Source organism: Acanthaster planci, linkage group LG13 (genome assembly GCF_054643075.1).
Source record: "Acanthaster planci isolate LZ-2023a linkage group LG13, COTS_SCS, whole genome shotgun sequence".
Taxonomy (NCBI): Eukaryota; Metazoa; Echinodermata; class Asteroidea; order Valvatida; family Acanthasteridae; genus Acanthaster; species Acanthaster planci.
In genome coordinates, this window is record NC_141789.1 from 13712968 (window position 1) to 13726997 (window position 14030).

General features: G+C 41.4%; 1 protein-coding gene across 4 annotated transcripts in view; it reads right to left on the minus strand.

Moving 5' to 3' along the window:
• The window catches only part of LOC110973937 (uncharacterized), an 86851-nt gene that overhangs the window by 56695 nt on the left and 16126 nt on the right, over positions 1-14030 (minus strand). For 2 of the 4 annotated variants that reach the window (XM_022225189.2, XM_022225193.2), the window contains one exon: positions 12675-12727. The exons of 1 other annotated variant lie outside the window; for it this stretch is intronic. The gene's annotated coding sequence lies outside the window, so the exon portion shown is untranslated. Of the gene's footprint in view, positions 1-3686; positions 3801-12674; positions 12728-14030 lie in introns of those variants that run through there. One more of the 4 variants, XM_087144927.1, reaches the window with a different exon arrangement.

The window sequence follows — 14030 nt, forward strand, 5'->3', positions numbered from 1 at the left end:
AAATGCAAAAACCTTCTGCCAATCTGAAAATAACGTGAATGAAGGTTGTTTTTTTTTAATTTTCCATCCTATCCAAAAATGCATAAATTTAATCTGCTCTGATCTACTTGGGTGGGTAAAGCAAGTACAAAAAGTCCATGGAGGCCTTGACAACCACCGACAACAATAACAACGACATCTTCTGCTTTGAAAATGTGCAGTGGTGCAGTGTCCCAGCCATTCAAAACCAATCTTGTCACATTATGTTAATAAACCAGTATACAAACATATCATCTCCTATGCTAGCAATTTAAAGAAACAAAAAGCAAAATCTCTGCCCAAGCTACGTAAAATAAAACAAAGTGCAGAGTAGTACAATTGAACGATGATCGGGCTATTTTTTTCTTTTGAAAATCTGAACAAAATCATACATTTTGAATGTTGAATGATTACCATAATTGAATACTACAGACCATGGTGAACATATTATGCAAGACTTATGAACAATTACATGTGAGCATTCAAGCCAGGCTTACACACCGTACCTAAAACCCTTTCAGCATGCAAACAATACATGCACGTCTATCAGTTTCGGTTTCAAATTCAAACTCAAAGACCAGAATTTGGCCAACTTGCTTCTCTCTCAGTTTTCATCCAGTCGGATTCCCCGTTGTGACCAGTTCTTTCTACTGCTGTCCACAGCAGCCTGGCTAAAACTCTATATAGAGACACAAGCTTTGTGAATAGCCCAACTGCAGCAACACTGTTCAGGCAGACAACATGAACAAAACCTGACTGGCCAGAAAACCAAGACACGGCAAAAACTGAAACCAATTCGGCCAGAAATACAGAACAGAAATGACCCCCATCCAACATTTGCAATTAGTAGAATGCCAAATGGAAGAGGGAATTAATTGAATGCGCACTTACCAGTGGAACAGGTCAGCGCCGTATTTTTAATAGCGAAGGGGCAACAGATCTCCCTTGGGATGGGGAAGCCAAATGCTACACGTGATGATGTATCTATGCATCAGGTCTGACATGCATGTATCTCATCAATGATGATGATGCCGTTCAAACTCTGCATTATATACAGTTCTATTGCTGAGCGTCACAAGGGCACAGGATTTGTGCCAATGCACAAGCACTTGCCCATCAAGTTTAGGAACATTTGTCGATGGTGCAGCATGCCTGCCATTCACCAAGCACGGCAACCAATCACGTGAACCATCCTTTTGAAAAAAATCTACCAGTGCCACTTGGGCTCACTTCACATGCACAGTCCCCAAAAGACCAATGGCCAAACAGAAATTGATCATTAAAATTAACATCTGCATATAAGATCTAATACTGCTTGATGACGTGTTAAAGGGTGGTGCAGCACATCTCTCCCTTGCACGCTCTCGGTTCAAATTTTTAAGAAAGAAATGAGATTTTTCTCCGAACAAGCACATGTGTACAGGTAGGCAGAGTATTTCTAACGCCTGAAGTAATTTTGTGAATCATCTCCTATCTCAGTAATTAAGCCGCGTTCGCACTGGACTAAAAATTTTAAAAAAGTTACCACGACTGGTTGTTAACATTCCATCGTGGTTATTTTTTTCCGTGCTTCCGCACGTGTAGTACAAAGACCCACAGAAAGTCCCTGATTCGCAGTGGCATGTTCTTTCAGAATCTCACGAGGGCACTCTCCAATTGACCTCATAATCTGACACCAGATGTGGCCTCAGGAAAGTGCCCGATTGTCGGACATGTCGGACATCCATTTTCACTTCCAACAAGCAAAGCAGTCATCATGAAGAGAAAAAACTGACTCAAAAGAAAGCAATCCCAGCAAGAAAGGAAGTGAAAACCAGGACAGAGCCAAGTAGAAGCAAAAACGCACCTGGACTCACGAAGAAACGACTGTTCTAATTGTGATTTGGGGCGAAAAACGCCATCAAGAAGGGTTCGAGGGACTCCACTACATTTTGTCAAAAGTCAAGAGAGATTTAAATCTTTTTACAAACATGAAACAACTGATGGCTGGATATTCTTCCAGAAAGTCAACCATGCCCCCCCCAAAAAAAAACAGAACAGAAGATACACGTACAAGCTCATTTGTAACTTTGTATTTTGGTGCCATGAGTGGCGCCAGGATTTTTCCCAGAGAGCAATCCACTTTTTTCAGGGAGAAAAAAATTCCAGGGGCGAGCACTCATCAGCTACAAAAAGGATTAACAATTAACGGAGAGAGGGGGCAATTTTGAGGTGTGTTTCCCCCCCCAGCACATTTGTGATTTTTATCCCCTTTAATTAATCTCTTTTGTTTTTCATTTCTTTCATTTTTTCCTTTTTTTGGGGGGGAGGGCTAAAAGAAAGAAGATCTGCTGCACCGGTATTTACAACCACCGCCCTCATGCTAAGTTTAATGTGAATCATCAATAACTTCTCTCAATTCATTACCTTCAAGTTACTGTCCCCACTATTTTTCCCCCTTTTTTTGAGAGCACAAGAAGAAAAAAACAACAGAAATTGAACACGAGGAAAGCCATTTTTCCAAAGTTTGATTTGGAAGTCAAAACAGTGCCACTTGCAATATGCGCCCCTTCGTATATTTGCAACAGGGTGATAGTTAAGACGAATGGGAAACTGGACAAGGGCACACATGTACACGAAAAGATTTTTTCCCATCTTTTCCAAGACATAGTATCTGGAAGACGTTTTTTACGAGAAAATATTTTTTTCAGGTATTACCTGTAACTGAGGAGCATCCTACATGTAGGTACCACACATTTTGGGAGCATCAGTGGTATTCCCAAATTTTTAGGGGGTGAAAAAACGTACATTTCATTTGCAAAGGTTTTAGGCTGGATCTGAATCAGTTCAAGTTACAATAAGTTACATTCTGGTACAAAAGCCAGAGGCTTGCTAATGCAGCCATGTCACACAGACACACCTGCTAAACTCGGCCCCAGCCAGTTCATCTAGGCCTTCACCCAAACTCCTTTGGCATTCAGAACATTCATTCAATTCATTCGGTAACCTGAAATCTCCCAAATCCTCCACTATGCAGGAGACTGGCGCCACCTTCGTACAACTGTCAAAAGGCATCAAAGCCCCCCCCCCCAAACAGAATCAGCGGCTGGGCTCTCCCCTTCCTTGCCTAGGCAAAATCCTTCCAAACCTCATGGCCCATGTTTTGAAGGATCTAGGTTGGAGTTAAAGAGAGGGACACACCGAAATGCCCACATCCAATCCCCACCGGAACTGCCCTGTGATTGAGGGACTGACTTCAAGCAGAACTGTCACATGGATGTGAAGGTCACATCCGAAATGTCAAACATAATGCGACAAAAAAAGGCAGATAAACCACTTATTCCTGCTGTTGTCGTGAGCCATCGGGAGGTCACAGTAAAAACAATGGAAAAAGGAAGCACCTCCACAGTATAAAAAACAAAAAAATTTTCTGGAAATCAATCGGGCCTAGGGAACTGGCTATATGAATGACTCGTGATCTTTGATGTCATCTCCAGTAAACAAATATCGTACTACCAACAAGCCACTCCACAACACAAGTTAAGGCGCACACGGTGTGTAATCAGTGATGTCACCCACAGGATAGGGTATATGCAAACATGTGTAGATGTACATATATCGATATCTGTGTGTTTAATCAATTATCCCAACATGGCCAAATTCACAAAAAACTGCAAAAAGGTACACACCTGCACCTGCCCACATGTGAGGGCACACTTTCAGCTGTTATGGTCCTTAGTACCATTTCTGATGATGATCACACAGTCTGCCTGTCCTGCATTTCTGACTTCGAATGCCATCACTTAAAAGGCAGGATGCAATGATTACCAGGATACAAAAATAGCATCATATGGATTAAACGGAGAATGGGAAACAAAGAATCAATTTGGCCATTCAATTAAACATCAAGCCCAAAAGTACCTGTACATGTGTGTTTACCTTGTTATCAAATTATCAAAAGCAGTTTGCTTTTAGCAAACACAAAGTTTATATTATTTATTAAGCCTTAACTTCCAGACTTTAAAACCAACGGAGCGCAAAACAAATTGATAAACTTCAAAGTAGAAAGGCATGTTGGACATAAAAGTTTTTAAGAAACCTCTTTGCAATCCAGCTAAAACTTAACAAGCCGTACTTAAAAGTGCATACATGTACCTCCTTATGTCGGTAAGGCAGAGAGACAGGGAGAGACAAGTGCCTCAGTAACTGCATACAGAATTAATGCTGATCCCTTCCTTTTGAAATTAAGGTTGGCACGGCCAGGTCTCCTCAGCGAGCCCCAAGCTGAACCAAGAGAGGGTGCAATTTTCCTAGCAATGGAGGAGCCTCTGGTCAGAGCTGCACTTCACTGGTTCACAAAGAACTATGAAGTGCTTGCATTGCGGTGTCGCTTCACTACTGACAAAATGAACACTCCCGACCAGCATGGCTCGATTTAACCAATGAGGGTGTGGGGTGCTTCTGCTCAAGACGAATAAGCCTGTTCAGCATTCCAACAGCGCACTCTCAACTTGAAGGGTTGGGGTTGCCAGGTGCATCAAATCATGTAAACTGAGTACATTTGAGCCAGAATGACATCAGGTACTTTATTCTCAGATGAGCTGGTGCTTTAATTCCCAAAACTTTCTCATTCTCCTCCTCAATAAGCTTCTATCAATCTCTTTCATGGGACGCCATTCTTCACTAGAAAGTTAGGGTTGCATAGTCAACGTCATCGGATGTACGTGCATGTCAGATTGCCGACAAGCTGTTTGCTGTAAAGGTGTTGGGATTCCAAAGTCAACAGTATGCGTGGTAAGTTTAATCGAAAGCTATTTTTCTTACATCAGCTTAAGCGGCACAGCATTTCTGTCAAGGACCTCTTAACTGTCAACGTTACGTATGTCAGACCAGCTGTTGAATACGCTTGTCCTGTATGGTATCCCGGAATGACTAAGATACAGATTGTGACTCTGAAAGGTTACAAAAGGCTCCGTATAATCTCTGGCGGGTGAACCAAATACACCAAAGTCTCATGATGAAATAAGTCAACTGTACAAATTACCCACTATCAATCAGAGACTGCAACAACTATTTACCAAGTTATTTACCAACTATTTACCAAGTTATTTACCAACTATTTACCAAGTTATTTACCAACTAATTACAAGGTTTAGACACTGGCTCCCACCAAACTGGGACAACAACCTGAATAATACCAACAAAATGGGCCCTGTTAAATGTCGGCACTGGTCGGTCCAGGAACAGTTGTATTCCATCCCTTGTGAAAACACTTAACAAACGTTTATTTTTAGATGTTTTAATAACTGAAAACTTCCGGGGTTTTATCTGTTCCTTGTCCTCCTTTCATAAGTGTTTTCTTTTAGTGCATGTATGTACTGCCCTGCACTTATTAATATCTTAATAATAGGCCAACATTTTAACATTTGAATCCTGTCAAAGTTAATTGTCTTTTGAAACTGCTCACCTTTGTCAACTTCTCTTCAACACTTTGAGCTTACTTTTATTTTCTGTATTTTAAACACAATTCAGCCTTTGGCTGCAATGTTTAAACTTTTAAATGAATGAACCAATAATACTACTAATAATAATAATGGGCAAAAACGTTCCATACAAGCTCACATGTTGATCCAAATACTTTCTAAATACGGTGCAGCCAGTGCGCGTCACGAAAATTTGACATTGACTGTGTCAGTGCACAGGAAGTGACCTCATTTGAGAAAGACCAACAGCCCTGGGATATGCTCGACTTATTCATATTTTTTTTTTCCAATCTTCACCCCATATATGGATACCGATGAACACTTGTACAGTACGTCCATTTAAATAACCCAGATATTAATCACGGGCTAGAGGGAGCACCTCTCACTGAATTCACTGAACATCATTCATGTGAGATTTCCACAAGAGCTCAGGGACAATTTCACAGGTGTACATGATGGCCAGACCAGAGCTGAAGTTATTTATAATGTCAAATGTTTAGAGGGGTCTTCAAAACGAGTGAATTCGGTTTAGGCTTCGATTTGGCTGGTTCCAGTCAGAGCTGGAACATGTAGTTTCGAACGCTGATTCAAAATAGCCAGAACCAGCGAAACCGAAGTCTAAGCCGAATCCGCTCGTTTCAAAAACGCTCTTAATCAACCACCCTGGCTGCATTTTTTTTTACATGCGCTCATTGGGCTATACACTCACCGGTACTTGTATACTTTCAGTTTCATTACCCAAAAACCACCTCAACCAACTCCAGACAAATTCCAGCTACATGTAAAAAGGGAGGCACCATTTTCAATGATACGTTGCTGATGAATATTTAATAAGACAACTCGGAATAACTGCATCCAAGCAATACCAGTTTCCAATAGCTCAGTAGTCAATCATGGGATACGTGTACCGCTACTGTCATGTACATGTACAGTATGTATGTATTTCATCTCCAGGACAAATTAAGAAATGAATTGTGCTTGCCAAGTTTTCCCTGCTTTGCAACAATGTTCACATCAATTTCCACCCACATTGTCGCATGGACAGGATGGCTGCCACCTGATCAAACGCTAATAAAAATGGGACATCTCCCAATGTGTACTAAACAGACAACACACGCCTGTGCTCTGGGTGTATTCCATCCCGCGCGCCACGCCCCAAATTTGAATAGATCAGAGAACTGCCTGTCAAAGAGGACTCCAATGTGTGTGCCTGTCCGCTGCAAGCTCACACATACGTGTAATTATCCACATACGAATGAGCAATTTACCACTTTCTGATGAGCATCACATTTCCGACTCAGAAAACTTGTTACATTTAGCTGCACATGACACATTCCTGATCAAGGGTTTGAGTTGTTACAAGGGTGGGGGGACAGGTGGTGGGTGATGAACCTTGACAAGGAATGCCTCTGTCCCATTTCATTTGAGAAGCCTACTAGGGATCAGCCGAGGATTGGATCAGACATCGGATCGGGCTGGTGTTCGGCAACATCAGCAAAACATCAGATCGGCAAAATTTGACCTTCCTTGCCAATATGAGTGCCGATGTTAAATTGAAGAAAGGAACAAACTCGGCACTCAGGTTTGGCCAACACAAATCTCATGTTTTTATTTTAGCATGAATAAGATCGGTGTTATCTCATTCGGTGAGATAAATGAACTGTTACACCATGGTTAAACCCACGTAAAGTATCCCCGAAAATTACATCTGCCCGATCCGTGCTGCAACAGCTCAACACACATAGCGCGTACCCGATGGAGCAGTCAGTGTACATGCTTACCATTTCCATTGACCACCATGAAAAAAAGCGAGGGAACTACATGTACACAAGGAGCTGTGTGACCTGTCTGAAGGTAGCCCACAATTTAGCCTTTACTCAAGGTGTGGGGTACCTGGACACACGACGTGCACCTCTGCCATTGGCAAGACGAAGACACCAAGCCACAAGCCGAGCATTACGCACCGGTGCCATGCGCGCCTTGACTAAAGGCTAGCCATGATTCAGCCCGAGGTGCTGTGTGTCTATGTATGACCTGCGTGCATGGGGTTTGAATACAGCGGAGCACTGTCGGTATCGTGCGAGCAGCGATGTGATGTACATGTACATAATTCTCTCAACTCAGTGACAGTAAAGACACAAACCTAATCCTACATGTACTACTGGTAATGTGTAAGATGGCATTCTAAGTGTTTGGTTTTGTGTTGTTATGAGCAGGCCTTACATCCTGTTAAGGTTGTGTTTTCAGTTGTTGTCGGTAAAACCATCCGATTGGATCGGACATCAGCCGATGTTCCGATTAAAACATCGGACATCGGATCAGCAGTTAAAACCTACATCGGTTGATCCCTAAAGCCAACCTGTCTGACCCTAGAAGGTCATACATGTACATGCAGCACAGATAAAATGAAAAACTGTGCACTTGTAAACATATGTATATACAGCATACACGTACACTGTATTCATACTTAATATCTGGGTCGATACATGTAATAGGGCTGAGTCTAGTTGAATAATTACCTATTCGAATATTCAACCTTTCAATGCGATTGAATATCTGAATATTCAGTTGACTGACCGGCAGATTGTTGATGAACAAACCATATACAAAATCAGCTGCAATAACGCCTACAATTGTACATTATAATCATAATAGCTTCTCACGTCTACGAGTATCTCCAGCCGCGATTTAGCAAGATTTAAGAGACGAACAATACTTCTTGCACTGTCATGACTGTCATGACTGACATAAAAATTTTTAATTAATAATGCACTTTTTGAATCGATGTAAGGTGTCTGTACCTTTTCATTTGAATCTGCTTGGAACAAACCTCCGTGGAACAATTTTTCTCATTTAAAACAAAAGAAAATTCTCCCCTTCCATTTCATGAATTTTGCATTCGAATATTCAAATTCGAAAAATCTGCCGAGTCCAGTTACCAGTAGGCTGAAACACACACAAACTCTCAGTAAAAAAACTGTTTATGCAAATTCCAATGATAAACAAGATGTGTCTTTGCTTCTTCAACTGGGATAAAACTTTTGTACATGTCCACTAACACATGACATGCCGGACGTAAGATTTCGAGAGACTTTATTGAATAAGTACAAATCTTTGGTGCTCCAATTTTCATGATACGTGGAATACTGCCATATCTAAATGCATACATGGAATGACTATTCCCTTTCTTGAGACAACCCAGCATGTATCTATATTTCAAACAAAATGGAGTGGACACCATACCTGTTCTGGTGTACTGCATATCAAATACAAGTACATGTGTACATGTACATGTACATATACATGCAGTCATACAAAATGGAGAGTGGTGTACATGTACAAGTACATGTATATCAGAAACACACGTACATGTACATGTAAATGTTGAGCAAGTGTAAAGAGAAACATTATACACAAAATGACCCAATTCCGGTTGTGTGTTAATGTTTTAAGGCATCTGTATTTTAATTCAGCCATTTCTTCCTTTCAAAAACCCCAGAAGAAAAGGTTTCTTTCACAGGAATTTTTAAAATGATTTTTTAATGGGAGGGATTAAATCATGATTGAAATCAATGATATTAATCAACTGATTTAGACTCAAGCAACCTTGTTTAATATTCAGAGTTCACCCACTGCACTTTCGGACATTTGACTGCATCTGTTTGGCAGGAGGAAGGAAGACTTTTTTTAGGCAGGCTTGTCAGACCCGATCCATCATGACCGTCCAGTTTTTCGTTTTCAAGGTCACTCAATGACCAACATTCATCAGCAGAATGCAGGAAGTGTCCATTTCCAAAGTCAGGCAACCTCCATTCCGGAAGGCCAAAGGCTAAGAAGTGAACACAGATGACATCAACAGGCTACAGAGCAGAGAGGGTCAGAGCAATACTCAAGCAATTCATCCACCGGGAATACTGCAGCTGAGCGTTTTCCATCTTCTCCCGATTTATTTAAAAGATTAATCCATTCATTTGTGTCGGACCCGTTTAATAAACCCGCCTTCACCTCTCAGGACAAAAATGTCTCTCACTGCACCAATCTCTTCTCGAAAGGGGGGGAGGCAAAAACTTCTATCAGGACCACGAGTACATGTACGGTGTGTAATGCCAGCACAAAGTGCAAGGTATGAAGCCAAATTGGTGTGGGGTCAAGGGCCTGCTTGTCAGTACATGCACAAGGACCCCAGTAAACGTTGGATTCTACCCTACCAGTGGATGCTCTGTGGTGCAATCTGAAGCAATTTCTGACCACTGTAACCATTTTTATGTTTTTGGCAAAACTTTTTCAAGATTTACTTCATTTAAAAAAAACTAATCTTTCTACGTCAAAATTTTATCTGTATGTTAGGCAAAAGTCTCCGCCCCCCCCCACTGATTGACAACTACATGTTTATCTAAGCAGTTCAAATACATGCCAGGCCCCATATGAAGAAGCCTATTTGTAACTCCATTGACAGCCAACATTTTCTGTTTCTGAGGAACAATCAAAGTTCAAACCCTGTTACTTTAGAACGTGCGTGACAATATGTGCAGTACATGAATGTAACTGTAACATACATGTACATGAATGACCACACATCGCTTGTTGTACACATGTACCTTGCATTGGACTTCCATTGAACAGGAGTCTGGGGCTTTTTTTGTCTTGAAAGCAGCGTTTAAAACTCTAGCCGAAGTTTGCAACAGGCAAAGCTGAGAATTTCACATACATGTATTCTATCGATGCCCCCCCCCACGAAAAGCTTAAAAATGCACTGCAACAGGAGACAAGAAGACTGTATCGAGGCTGTATAAATTATGATACACTGTTCAACTGTATCTATTAGGCCCAATTTCACGGAGCCTGCATGTACAAGGACGCAATACTGCATATATGTACAAGTCTCAACAAATAAATTTCCTCTCCCTACCCCTACAAAAACTAAGTTTGAAACAGTCTAGAGCAATAAAGATGTAGGTTAACATATGAGGTGTAAAGATTATGGGAATATTTTATGGACCTCAGGCAGATCCACAATGCTGGTCGCTGGTCTTTATCATGCCTGTTATGCTGGTACCATCTTTCTCACTACAAATCACTTGATGCCAACAATTTCTTATTGTACATGGCTACAGGTTCATTAGCTAAGTACAAAAACCATTTTCTGAGCAAGGACGGCATGCGTACTTCACATTGATTACTTTGCAAGACATTAATTAACACAAAGTTAATGATAGGCTATTGAGTTGTTTGTTGATGGTAAACATACACTGGTACCGCATTACTGGTCCAGAAATACCCGCTATTTTGTGTCATTTTGAGCAAGTGCTCGTTCATTCGAACGTGACACGAATAATAGCGGACCAGTCGCATGGGACCTATGCATCTGGCCCCACCATGCATCTCTACCGGTAAGTCCCCAATTACGAGACAATACAGGGTGCATAGTACATGTACAGTATGCCTGTAACCTGTATATTCCCTACTTATGCCTCCATTTTACCACATGGAATTTTCCAAGAGCCCCTCCCCAAAAAAACAGATTAGCGAACCTATTTAGGGTACGTCAACTTAATCAAAGAGACAGCATAGTACACAGAAAAAGTTTTCTCTGCTGAAAAAAAAGCTGTAAAACATTAAAAGGGGAGGGGCCGTGCTGGGAAGATTTCTTGTAAAACCTGCGTGAACACAGAAAACAACCACAGATAACGAGAAAACACATCTGCATAATTTCAAAATACACGGAAATATGTTAAAAGTTATAGTTTTCACAACCCTACTTTACTCCCTTCTGGGAGCAAAAGCTAAACAACAGCTGTCGGGTACAGAAAGTTGTCTCAAGAAATGCCCAAGAATCGTGAGTCCTTTATCCAGCGACTGTTTACTGTTACGCAACGGCGCGTTGACATGTACATAATGCAGTAGCGTTAGCGTGTGCAATCATGTCAGACTCGAGCAACGATAATTCTAGCGTCAAGTTTGTCTTATTCATATGACGAAGAGAGCGACATTGAAGGAGGTGATGAGGCACAAGAAATATTGCCTTGAAAGTTCAAACCAGAATACCGTCAGGAAGAGATTTTGCAACTCGAGGCTGTTGGCCACAGGCATGGCGGCGACCCGGAGGATCGACAACCAAACACTGACTGGTTATGATTTTATTTTTTCCTGTACCATTGTAAAAATTTGTCTTTCTGAAAAGACGTTATTGTCCTACCATTGGCTATTCGATAGCTGTATAGCAGAAGTTGGTTTTTTGGTCCACGGTTATAGGCTACCTTACATGTACTTCGTCAAAGTTGGTGTTCCATTCTGACAATTTTTTTCACCGTGCACTGCGAGTCACTTGCTTGGCATCGACGTGTCGAGTGCATGACGACTGTGCGGCATTATTTGCACCGGAAAATAGTCCACATGTACATATATGGGTGTATATGTACCTGTCAGTACTGGTACGTGTACATATGTACATGTCAACATCATTGCACATGTATTTTGGAATTTCGAGTCCTCATAGAAATCTGATGTGTATCTGATGTGTATTATCCACAAATCTAACCTACAAACGCTGGTGTGAAAAGTCGTTTAGGAATCTACAAAAACTGCTCTCTGGAGAATTGTTTTGATTGCGACAACAACCACCGACAACATAGTTTATCGGCATTCTTTCGAAATTCACAACAGAAATTATTACATAAGTACCACGCGATGCAAAACAAAATGAACGCAACGTGCCAAGTTACATGTAGTTGTCCAATAGCTCTGGCCCATGTTAAGAGAAGGGCATAGGGAAACAAGACACGTACAAGTTACCTACCCGACTACGCGCCAGAGCAGAGAATGTCATTCTTGCACGGACCGATAAACTGTCTTGAACTATGCATTCTTGTCTGGAAAGTCGCGTCCGTCCAATGACATCACATTTTTGCCAAGGTTTGTCTGCTACCGATTTCGATAAGTTTTTGCCAACAGCTCAGGCGGAGACTGTACAAGCACACAGAAAACGCCAAGTTTTGCTGATTTAATGACACACAGGAGGGCTTAATCCAACGTTAATTTAACCCTACATGGCCCATCCCCTTTAAAGTGTGGCATACTGTACAGGTAAAATGCACACGTACACAAATTTATGTGCATGTATAACCTTGCTGTACCATGCACTTGCAATTTACCATTTACACAACATTTACAACAAACACAACTAACACCACTAACCTGAATAAATTTTGCCTTGGTCACAAGCAAACAGGGGTGCTCTCTGATTGCTCCTAATGTGGGGGAGAACAGATGGAAATGTACATGTATGAGGAAACCTGAGGTCCAAGATGTTGGGCGTGAGTCATTCTCCACACTTCCTGCAAATGTGCTGCCACCAATGACAAACAGCTGAGGCCTACTCCGAGGAAGGAATGAAAACTCCTGAAACCGATGTTGATGTTTTGCAATAGCTAAGACCACAGTGTTACTTTGTGCCGGCCTCTACCGTACATTTCGTCTGCATGTATGGCAAATGGGGAAGGGGGGTTGAAGGGGGGGAGGTGGTTGAATGTGGGGGGGGGGGCAGTTTGGGGCTGAAACTGTGGCAACCAGCAGCTGTGATTACATTCCTTGAATGTCAGGCCAGAAATTTGTAAAATGTCTCCGATTTGGGAGGTTTAAGGGGGAGGGTTAGTGTCCAGGGCTGGTGGGAGTGAGAGGGACATCTGTATCGGATACCGAGGTCATGACACAATATTCATCACAAGAAAGTGCCAGGAAGCTTCAGGCAGTTCTGGTGAACATGAGTGAACAATATGCGTATTGGCAAAACACAGAACGAAGATCTGTGCGTGCAATGGAAAGATTAACTTCTTGAGGTGACGGATGGATGGATCATTTCATCCAGCACCAAATGAATTCTTTTTTCTGTTGAACAGTCGCATGTGCAAGTGAATCCCCGCCTGAAATGTACGGATTAAAAGCTCTCTCTGTATGTGGTAGTGCCACACTGTGTATTCATGTGTGTGTATGTAAAGCTGTAATTCAAAGACGTGATCCATGCCCTAGGGCTGAGTTAATTCACCATTCGAATATTCGACCTTCAATTTGATCGAATATCCAAATATGCAGGCGTACCGACCAGTAGATTGTTGATGAACAAACCATATACAAAATCAGTTGCAGTAACACACACAATTGTACATTATGATCAATATAACAGCTTCTCACATCTAGGAGTATCTCCAGCCATGATTTAGCAAGATTTAAGAGATGAACAAGACTTCTTGCCCTGTTGACAATTTCTTTTCTTTTTGAATTGTTTCAGGATGATTTACTTTCTATATCGTAAGATTTTTTGTTGCTTTTTATTCGAATCTGCTTGAACCAAGCCTCCACAGTGCAATTTTTCTCATTTAAAACAAAAGAAAATTTTCCCTTTCTTTTCATGAATTTTGCATATAAATACTTGAATTCCAAAAATAATACACGCATTCAAATATTGGACAATCAATCGAATATTCCGTTATTTGGATATGCGACACAGCCCCACCATGCCCCACCAATCAGGCGACAGGGATTTATTAAGGCTCA